The 10,247-nt window shown below is 40.5% G+C and overlaps 1 pseudogene; it reads right to left on the reverse strand.

Moving 5' to 3' along the window:
- Positions 1-294: 294 nt before the first annotated feature.
- LOC136794656 (ras and EF-hand domain-containing protein-like) lies at positions 295-9,613 on the reverse strand (annotated as a pseudogene).
- Positions 9,614-10,247: the final 634 nt, after the last annotated feature.

The raw sequence follows: 10,247 nt of genomic DNA on the forward strand, positions 1-10,247 counted from the left end.
TTTAAAAAGTATTTACCATGAAACCAAAGGACATGAAAGCTCCTCAGATGAAAGACACCATCTTACTGGAGCAAAACAAAGCACAGAGAGTTAGCACACATGTTTAAAATACCAACTGGTTATTTCAGTGGTGCTTTGAGATGTGTAAATCACCCAAATCACTACCAGAAAGAATAAGGTCGAGAACACAGTTCTCTGTGCTATAGAATTTGGACCTGGCACAAGCTCACACCCAGGTGGTGTCTCACCTATGCCTCTAGCACATATGGAGGCCCTATTATACCTCCAATCACACTACACACCCAGCCCCATCACCCCCTTGTTTGTGAGAGCTGCTGCTCCTTCTTGGGCTGCCTGAATTTTCATTCGCTGCCCATGGGGTTCTGATTTTATCTATAAGAAAACACAGAAGTTATCTTTTTTCCCCAGAAGCTCACTTTTGTAGTGTCCTTGGCTCTTTGGGAACTTGCCCAGCTACTAAGGAAGAGACCGGTACTGCCAGATGCCGCTGGGAAGCCCACATCTCACATCCAGTTCTTCCTGATGGCCTGGATCAGTGGCTTCTAACCAAGTTCGTTTTGACAAAGAAGAGAAAGTGCATTTTCTAAGACAGCCTGTGACTCTCCTGTGTAACTTTTCTGTTTCTCTGTTTTGACTTCTTACCTCAACCGTATCTTCCCATTCTCGTACATTGAGAAAGCTTTTCTCACATGTAACATCATACAGCAGCAAAACACCATCTGCTCTTCTGAAGTAAGACTTAGCAATACTTCTGAATCCGGAAGAGAGAAAAGCACGTAAGTAACGGTTCTAATCAGTCAGCCAGTTCGGGGCTGCCTCATTCTTCATCTCTTTGATGCTCACTTTCTTCTCATCTTCTAAAATAAGCTCCAATTGAGAAGAATCTAATAGCAGCCTATTACTGTGAAATAGCCATCCCCATGGCCTAGAATGACTTGGTGAACAGTAACACCATAAGAATCTGGGCTGCTGATTTAGAAAAGCAAATCATTTTCTCCACCAAACAATCCCAAGAATGTCTACAAGCCTCAGAGCATAGCTTGAGAGCATAAGTTCTAAAAATTTCAGCCTCAGCAGCAAGCTACCAGATCCCATGTGGAGGTACGGAGAAGGATGGAAGAAGAGACACATCAGAGAAAAATTATTTGGGGGGTGGTGGGTAGGGAATACTGTGGGTGGGTGGGAGAAGAACTAGCCATGTGCAACACCACAGGGCACACACACAGGGTACAGGGCGCTCACCAGAGGACGAGCACACCTCCACCCACATGTCCTAACTCTAAACCAGGTGCAGCACTTTACAGGACTTTAAATAGGGCCGTGTCAACCACACATATTTTTTAAATGGCTTGTCTGTGCAAACCTCAGCAGAATTCAAAGCATTATGGAAAGCACTTGCTTCTCCTGCCCAGCCATATCCCAGTGTTGCTGGGCTGTTAGCTCTCCATCTATGACGAGAGTTTTCATTTGAAAATCAACTTCTGAAAAAAATATAAGAGGACAGGGAGAACATGATGTAAATAATTCCATCAGTTTTTACTTTCAAGCCCTATTTGGATGAGACAAGGGCCAGTAAGCCAAAGTTCAGTGAGGTAGAGAGAAACGAGCCTGGCCTTCAAGAAGAGTAACCTTCATAAACTAATTATAAGTCAGACCACAGACATGTGCACAGATGCACATCTGCAGGTTGGCTGACTTGGGGAAGGATTTGATCTATGGACAAAAGGAAAATCTATGTTCTATTTGCCCATGTAATTAGATGGACTCAGTTATACCTGTGTGTGTGCATGCACATAAATATGTCTATGTATATATGTATATATATGCAGGTATACTCTGTGTATGTATATATGGTATATGCTCTCTAGCAACCGAACCAAATATTGTGGTATTTTTATGAATCAAACTGAAGTGAACTTTCAAAGTTGTTATCTTGAAGGGTATAACAGAGAACCACAAATTTACAAAGACACCCACTGTGTAAACCCCCCAAGTGGTAAACCGGGCCCAGATGTAAAACTGGGTTCCAGAAGTAAACCCTCAGATGTAAACCCCCCAGTCGTAAACATGGGACCAAGACGTAAACCTGGGTGGAAGCTGTAACCTGCTCAGATGCCAGCTGAACCCCCCAATGCTGTGCACAGGAGCAGAGAAGGCGAGTGCCCAACACCCCAAATGACTCACACCCGAGCCCAGACCTCAGGCGACTGCAACTGACCTGGAAGCCCCTGACAGGAGGCCGCCACTCAGGGGTCTCCAGGACCCGAGGAGAGGAGCCCCCAACAGGATGCCCGGCCTTCAGGCAACTCCAAGACAGGACGGCTGACCGAGCTGTGTGGCTGAAAGGGTCTTGGTGCTCCAGCCAGGTGTCAGGGCTGTGCCTCTGATGTGGGACAGCTGAGCTCAGGACATTGGTCCACCAGGGACCTCTTGGCTCCACGTAATGTCAAACAGCAAAAGCTCTCCCAGAGATCTCCATCTCAAAGCAAAGACCCAGGTCCACTGAAAGACCAGCAAGCTCCAGTGCTGGACACCCTATGCCAAACAACTAGCAAGACAGAAACACAACCCCACCCATTAGCAGAGAGGCTCCATAAAATCATAATAAGGTCACAGACACCCCAAAACACAACACCGGATGTGGTCCTGCCCACTGGAAAGACAAGATCCAGCCTCATCCACCAGAACACAGACACTAGTCTCCTCCACAAGGAGGCGTATACAACCCACTGAAACCTTAGCCACTAGGGGCAGACACCAAAAACAATGGGAACTGCCAACCTGAAGCCTGCGAAAAGGAGACCCCCAAAACAGTAAGTTAAGCAAAATGAGAAGACAGAGAAACACACAGCAGATGAAGTAGCAAGGTAAAAACCCACCAGACCAAACAAATGAAGAGGAAATAGGCTGTCTACCTGAAAAAGAATTCAGAGTAATGATAGTAAAGATGATCTAAAATCTTGGAAATAGAATGGAGAAAATACAAGAAATGTTTAACAATGACCTAGAAGAACTAAAGAGCAAATAAACAGTGATGACAACACACTAAATGAAATAAAAAATTCTCTAGAAGGACTCAATAGCAGATTAACTGAGGCAGAAGAACAGATAAGTGACCAGGAATATAAAGTAGTGGAAATAACTACTGCAGACCAGAATAAAGAAAAAAGAATGAAGAGAATTGAGGACAGTCTCAGAGACCTCTGGGAAAACATTAAACACATGAACATTCGAATTACAGGGGTCTCAGAAGAAGAAGAGAAAAAGAAAGGGAATGAGAAAATATTTGAAGAGATTACACTTGAAAATTTCCCTAATACGGGAAAGGAAATAGTCAATCAAGTCCAGGAAGCACAGAGAGTTCCATTCAGGATAAATCCAAGAGAAACACGCCAAGACACATATCAATCAAACTATCAAAAATTAAATACAAAAAAAAAAAATACTAAAAGCAGCAAGGGAAAAGCAACAAATAACATACAAGGGAACCCCCATAAGGTTAACAGCTGGCCTTTCAGCAGAAACTCTGCAAGCCAGAAGGGAGTGGCAGGACATATTTAAAGTGAGGAAAGGGGAAAACCTACAACCAAGATTACTCTACCCAGCAAGGATCTCATTCAGATTCGACGGATAAATTTAAAACTTTGCAGACAAGCAAAGACTAAGAGAATTCAGCACCACCAAGCCAGCTTTACAACAAGTGCTAAAGCAACTTCTAGGCAGGAAACACAAGAGAAGGAAAAGACCTACAATAACAAACCCAAATCAATTAAGAAAATGGTAAAAGGAACATACATATCGATAACTACCTTAAATGTAAATGGATTAAATGCTCCAACCAAAAGACATAGACTGGCTGAATGGATACAAAAACAAGACCCGTATATATTCTGTCTACAAGACACCCCCTTCAGACTTAGGGACACATACAGATTGAAAGTGACAGTACAGAAAAAGATATTCCATGCAAATGGAAATCAAAAGAAAGCTAGAGTAGCAATTCTCATATCAGACAAAATAGACTTTAAAATAAAGACTATTACAAGAGACAGAGAAGGACACTACATAATGATCAAGGGATCAATCCAAGAAGAAGATATAACAATTGTAAATATTTATGCACCCAACATAGGAGCACCTCAATACATAAAGCAAATGCTATAAGCCATAAAAGGGGAAATCGACAGTAACACAATCATAGCAGGGCACTTTAACACCCCACCTAAACCAATGGACAGAACATTCAAAATGAAAATAAATACTGAAACACAAGCTTTAAATGATACACGAAACAAGATGGACTTGATATTTATAGGACATTCCATCCAAAAACAACAGAATACACTTTATTCTCAAGTGCTCATAGAACTCTCTCCAGGATAGATCATATCTTAGGTCACAAATCAAGCCTTGGTAAATTTAAGAAAATTGAAATCGTATCAAGTATCTCTTCCGACCACAACACTATGAGACTAGATATCAATTACAGGGAAAAATCTGTAAAAAATACAAACACATGGAGGCTAAACAATACATTACTAAATAACCAAGAGATCACTGAAGAAATCAAGAGGAAATCAAAAAATACCTAGAAACAAATGACAATGTAAACACAATGACCCAAAAACTATGGGATGCAGCAAAAGCAGTTCTAAAGGGAAGTTTACCGCAATACAGTCTTACCTCAAGAAACAAGAAACAACTCAAATAAACCACTTAACCATACACCTAAAGCAATTAGAGAAAGAAGAACAAAAAATCCCCAAAGTTATCAGAAGGAAAGAAATCATAAATGATGAATTGGGAGATTGGGATTGACATATATACACCAATATGTAAAAAATGGATAACTAATAAGAACCTGCTGTATAAAAAAATAAATTAAATAAAATTCAAAAAAAATTAGAAATGAAAAAGGAGAAGTAACAAGTCACACTGCAGAAATACAAAGAATCATGAGAGATTACTACAAGCAACTTTATGCCAATAAAATGGACAACCTGGAAGAAATGGACAAAATCTTAGAAAAGCACAACCTTCTGAGAATGAATCAGGAAGAAATAGAAAATATGAACAGACCAATCACAAGCAGTGAAATTAAAACTGTGATTAAAAATCTTCCAACAAACAAAAGCCCAGGACCACATGGCTTCACAGGCAAATTCTATCAAACATTTAGAGAAGAGCTAACACCTATCCTTCTCAAACTCTTCCAAAATATAGCAGAGGGAGGAACACTCCCAAACTCATTCTACGACGCCACCGTCACCCTGATACCAAAACGAGACAAAGATGTCACAAAGAAAGAAAACTACAGGCCAATATCACTGATGAACATAGATGCAAAAATCCTCAACAAAATACTAGCAAACAGAATCCAACAGCACATTAAAAGGATCATACACCATGATGAAGTGGGGTTTATCCCAGGAATGCAAGGATTCTTCAATATACACAAATCAATCAATGTGATACACCATATTAACAAATTGAAGGAGAAAAACCATATGATCATCTCAATAGATGCAGAAAAAGCTTTCGACAAAATTCAACACCCATTTATGATAAAAACTCTCCAGAAAGTAGGCATAGAGGGAACCTACCTCAACATAATAAAGGCCATATATGACAAACCCACAGCCAACATCATTCTCAATGGTGAAAACCTGAAACCATTTCCTCTAAGATCAGGAACAAGACAAGGTTGCCCACTCTCACCACTCTTATTCAACCTAGTTTTGGAAGTCGTACCCACAGCAATCAGAGAAGAAAAAGAAATAAAAGGAATCCAAATCGGAGAAGAAGAAGTAAAGTTGTTACTCTATGCAGATGACATGATACAACACATAGAGAATCCTAAAGATGCTATACCAGAAAACTAGAGCTAATCAATGAATTTGGTAAAGTAGCAGGATACAAAATTAATGCACAGAAATCTCTTGCATTCCTACACACTAATGATGAAAAATCTGAAAGAGAAATTAAGGAACACTCCCATTTACCACTGCAACAAAAAGAATAAAATACCTAGGAACAAACCTACCTAAGGAGACAAAAGACCTGTATGCAGAAAACTATAAGACACTGATGAAAGAAATTAAAGATGATACAAACAGATGGAGAGATATACCATGCTCTTGGATTGGAAGAATCAACATTGGGAAAATGACTATACCACCCAAAGCAACCTACACATGCAATGCAATCTCTATCAAACTACCAGTGGCATATTTCACAGAACTAGAACAAAAAATTTCACAATCTGTATGGCAACACAAAAGACCCCAAATAGCCAAAGCAATCTTGAGAAAGAAAAATGGAGCTGGAGGAATCAGGCTCCTGGACTCAGACTATACTACAAAGCTATAGTAATCAAGACAGTATGGTACTGGCACAAAAACAGAAATACAGATCAATGGAACAGGATAGAAAGCCCAGAGATAAACCCACACACATATGGTTGCCTTATTTTTATAAAGGAGGCAAGAATATACAATGGAGAAAAGACAGCTTCTTCAATAAGTGGTGCTGGGAAAACTGGACAGCTACTTGTAAAAGAATGAAATTAGAACACTCCCTAACACCATACACAAAAATAAATTAAAAATGGGTTAAAGACCTAAATGTAAGGCCAGACACTATAAAACTCTTAGAGGAAAACAAGGCAGAACACTAATGACATAAATCACAGCAAGATCCTTTTTGACCCACCTCCTAGAGAAATGGAAATAAAAACAAAAATAAACAAATGGGACCTAATGAAACTTAAGAGCTTTTGCACAGCAAAGGAAACCATAAACAAGACAAAAAGACAACCCACAGAATGGGAGAAAATATTTGCAAATGAAGCAACTATCAAAGGATTAATCTCCAGAATTTACAAGCAGCTCATGCAGCTCAATATGAAAAAAATAAACAACCCAATCCAAAAATGGGCAGAAGACCTAGACATTTCTCCAAAGAAGATATACAGATTGCCAATAAACACAGAAAGGATGCTCAACATCACTAATTGTTAGAGAAATGCAGATCAAAACTACAATGAGGTATCACCTCACACCGGTGAGAATGCCCATCATCAAAAAATCTAGAAACAATAAATGCTGGAGAGGGTGTGGAGAAAAGGGAACCCTCTTGCACTGTTGGTGGGAATGTAAATTGATACAGCCACTATGGAGAACAGTATGGAGGTTCCTTAAAAAACTATTCCTTAAAAAACTAAAAGTAGAACTACCATACGACCCAGCAATTCCACTACTGGGCGTATACCCTGAGAAATCCATAACTGAAAATGAGTCATGAACCACAATGTTCATTGCAGCTCTATTTACAATAGCCAGGACATGGAAGTAACCTAAGTGTCATCGACAGATGAATGGATAAAGAAGATGTGGCATATATATACGATGGAATATTACTCAGCCATTAAAAGGAACGAAATTGAGTTATTTGTAGTGAGGTGGATGGACCCAGAGTCTGTCATACTGAGTGAAGTAAGTCAGAAAGAGGAAAAACAAATACCATATGCTAACACATATATATGGAATCTAAAAAAAAAAAAAAAGGTTCTGAAGAACCTAGGGGCAGGACAGGAATAAAGATGCAGACGTAGGGAATGGACTTGAGGACATGGGGAGAGGGAAGTGTAAGCTGGGATGAAGAGAGTGGCATGGACATATATACACTACCTAATGTAAAATAGATAGCTAGTGGGAAGCAGCCGCATAGCACAGGGAGATCAGCTCGGTGCTTTGTGACCACCTAGAGGGGTGGGTTAGGGAGGGTGGGAGGGAGACGCAAGAGGGAGGAGATATGGGGATATACGTATATGTATAGCTGATTTACTTTGTTATAAATCAGAAACTAACACACCATTGTAAAGCAATTATACTACATAAATATGTTTTTTTAAAAAGACACCCATTGTGAAGAGGGTAGTCAATCTGTTCTAACGTTTCTGGTTATCAAAATAAGAACTCTTTAGATGAAGAAAAATAAATGATAATTTGCATAGTTTCAAGTCCTTTTTCTGATTATTATGCAAATTTGAGAAACCATGACACTAGTTTTTCCTTGTTCTGAGAGGTATTTTTCATATATTCTGTTGTGAAGGAGGGGAAGGAACATATACCCAGCCGTGAGTTTGAACATAATGGCAAAAAGGCCATCAGTAAGATCACTTTATCAACATCCAATGACACCTGATCAGAAAGGCTTTCCCTGGGCACACTGTGTAACAGTGCACCTCTCCCAAACCTCATTTTTTCAATTTGCTTTTCATCCATTTCCTTCGTTTGGATGTAAGTTCCTTTCAGGCTGCGACTTCATCAACTTTGTTTATTGCATGCCCGTAGTCCTACTACAGTATGTGACTCACAGCAGGACTCAGGAAATGCTTGCTGCATAAATGAATCTGTCATCTCTGGCTCTAAACTTGGTTTGGTTGATTTCACTGGGTAAGTAAATACCTATGTCCTTTGTTAGTCTTCCTTTCCCAAATTTAGGCCTTAGCCAAAACAGAGGAGGACTATTCTACAGACAAGGACACACATACACACCTACCTATATATATGTGTGTATTATACAGAGAGAGAGAAAGGGAGAGATCCATGTATCTGTGTATATAATCCCTAAAGAAAATAGAATCAAGCTAAAGAAGGTCTTTTTCCCATTATCCACTGAAAAAGGAACCATACCCAGGGTGGCACTTGTACTTCCTCAAAATTCATACTCGCAAAGTCTCATGAGGAAACTTGGCTTCCCCACTGCAGCATCCCCGGCCAGCACAATCTCGTAAAGCTTCTGCAAGCTGTAGGATTTATGGTTACCATCCACCATGTCCGTCTAGGGAAAGAAATCCACAGTGGCTGACAAAGGTAGTGCCAGCTTTCTTCCTAGTAAGTTATATGGCACAAAAATGAAGTGTTCATGAATAAAAGTGCCCCCGAAGCCACCTGCTGGTGGTGAAAGGGCCGAGATGGGCTTTCTTGAGGAGCTAATAACAACGTGGCCTTCACTAGCAGACCCCTCGGGCTTCTAGTCCAGGATGGAAGCCACACCTTCCGAGCCACCTTCATCCCTTATATCAGGAACCTGTTTTTTATTAAAAACTCAGCCATTATAAAGCAAAGTCTTTCATTACACATATATATCATGGAGTAAAAAGAAGAAAAATATGCACCTGAATCTACAGTCAGTGCTGTTATGGAACAAAGTGGCCTCAAAAGGAAACCTGTGAGAGTTTTCCCTAACTTAGTAGAGAAAAACATTCTCCTATGTTTCACATGTATGACCTTTAAAACAATGCCCATGACAAAAAAAGGTCAAATGGGGTGATATAGGTATTTTTACTGAAGATCAGGCCTAGGAGAGCAGTGATTTCAGGGCTCAAATCTGTGTCTGAAGTATCACCCCCAAAGCTCTCCTGCAAGCTGTAAAACCTCCAGAATCTCCTCTGGTGCTTGTACTCCACCTCCGAGGCATACTCAGAATCTTTCAGGGTAGACAAGCTGTTCTCGGGCAGGCTGTCAACATCACATTTCATCCTCCGCATGGGATCACAGAGGGCCAGCGAGTCGCAGTCCTCACCCATGCAGGGAGAGTTGGATGACTGGGTGACAAAGGAGAGGACCACTACCTAAGGGCTGGCGATACTCAAGATGACACAGCAGTGGAATCAGACAGCAATAGAATCAAAAAGACCGATAATCTCATTCTTCACAAAAGCCACAATGTATTCCATGATTAAGCATCAGGGGAAAAAAAATCCTCAGAGCAATATCAGTTCATTCTATGCAACAATCAATTAAGATAAAGTCATTTAAATCAAACGTTTAATAAATAAAGCTATCTTCTAAAAATCACCACCTTTATTTCCTGATACAAAAAAGAATTAGAAAGCCCAGGATGCAAATGCAATCTCGAGTTGTATTAAGAAAATGTATACAGAGCATGTGAACCTTTCTACTCTAATGTGGTCAGACCATATTCTGAACAGCGTATCCATTTCTGGATAATATCTCTACTGAAAAGGGACGCCAAGGGCTTCCCTGGTGGATCAGTGGTTAAGAATCCGCCTGCCAATGCAGGGGACATGGGTTTGAACCCTGGTCCGGGAAGATCCCACATGCCACGAAGCAACTAAGCCCGTTCACCACAACTACTGAGCCTGCGCTTTGGAGCCCACGAGCCACAACTACTGAGCCTGCATGCCACAACTACTGAAG

The sequence above is a fragment of the Kogia breviceps genome, chromosome 8 (assembly GCF_026419965.1).
Source record: "Kogia breviceps isolate mKogBre1 chromosome 8, mKogBre1 haplotype 1, whole genome shotgun sequence".
NCBI lineage: Eukaryota > Metazoa > Chordata > Mammalia > Artiodactyla > Physeteridae > Kogia > Kogia breviceps.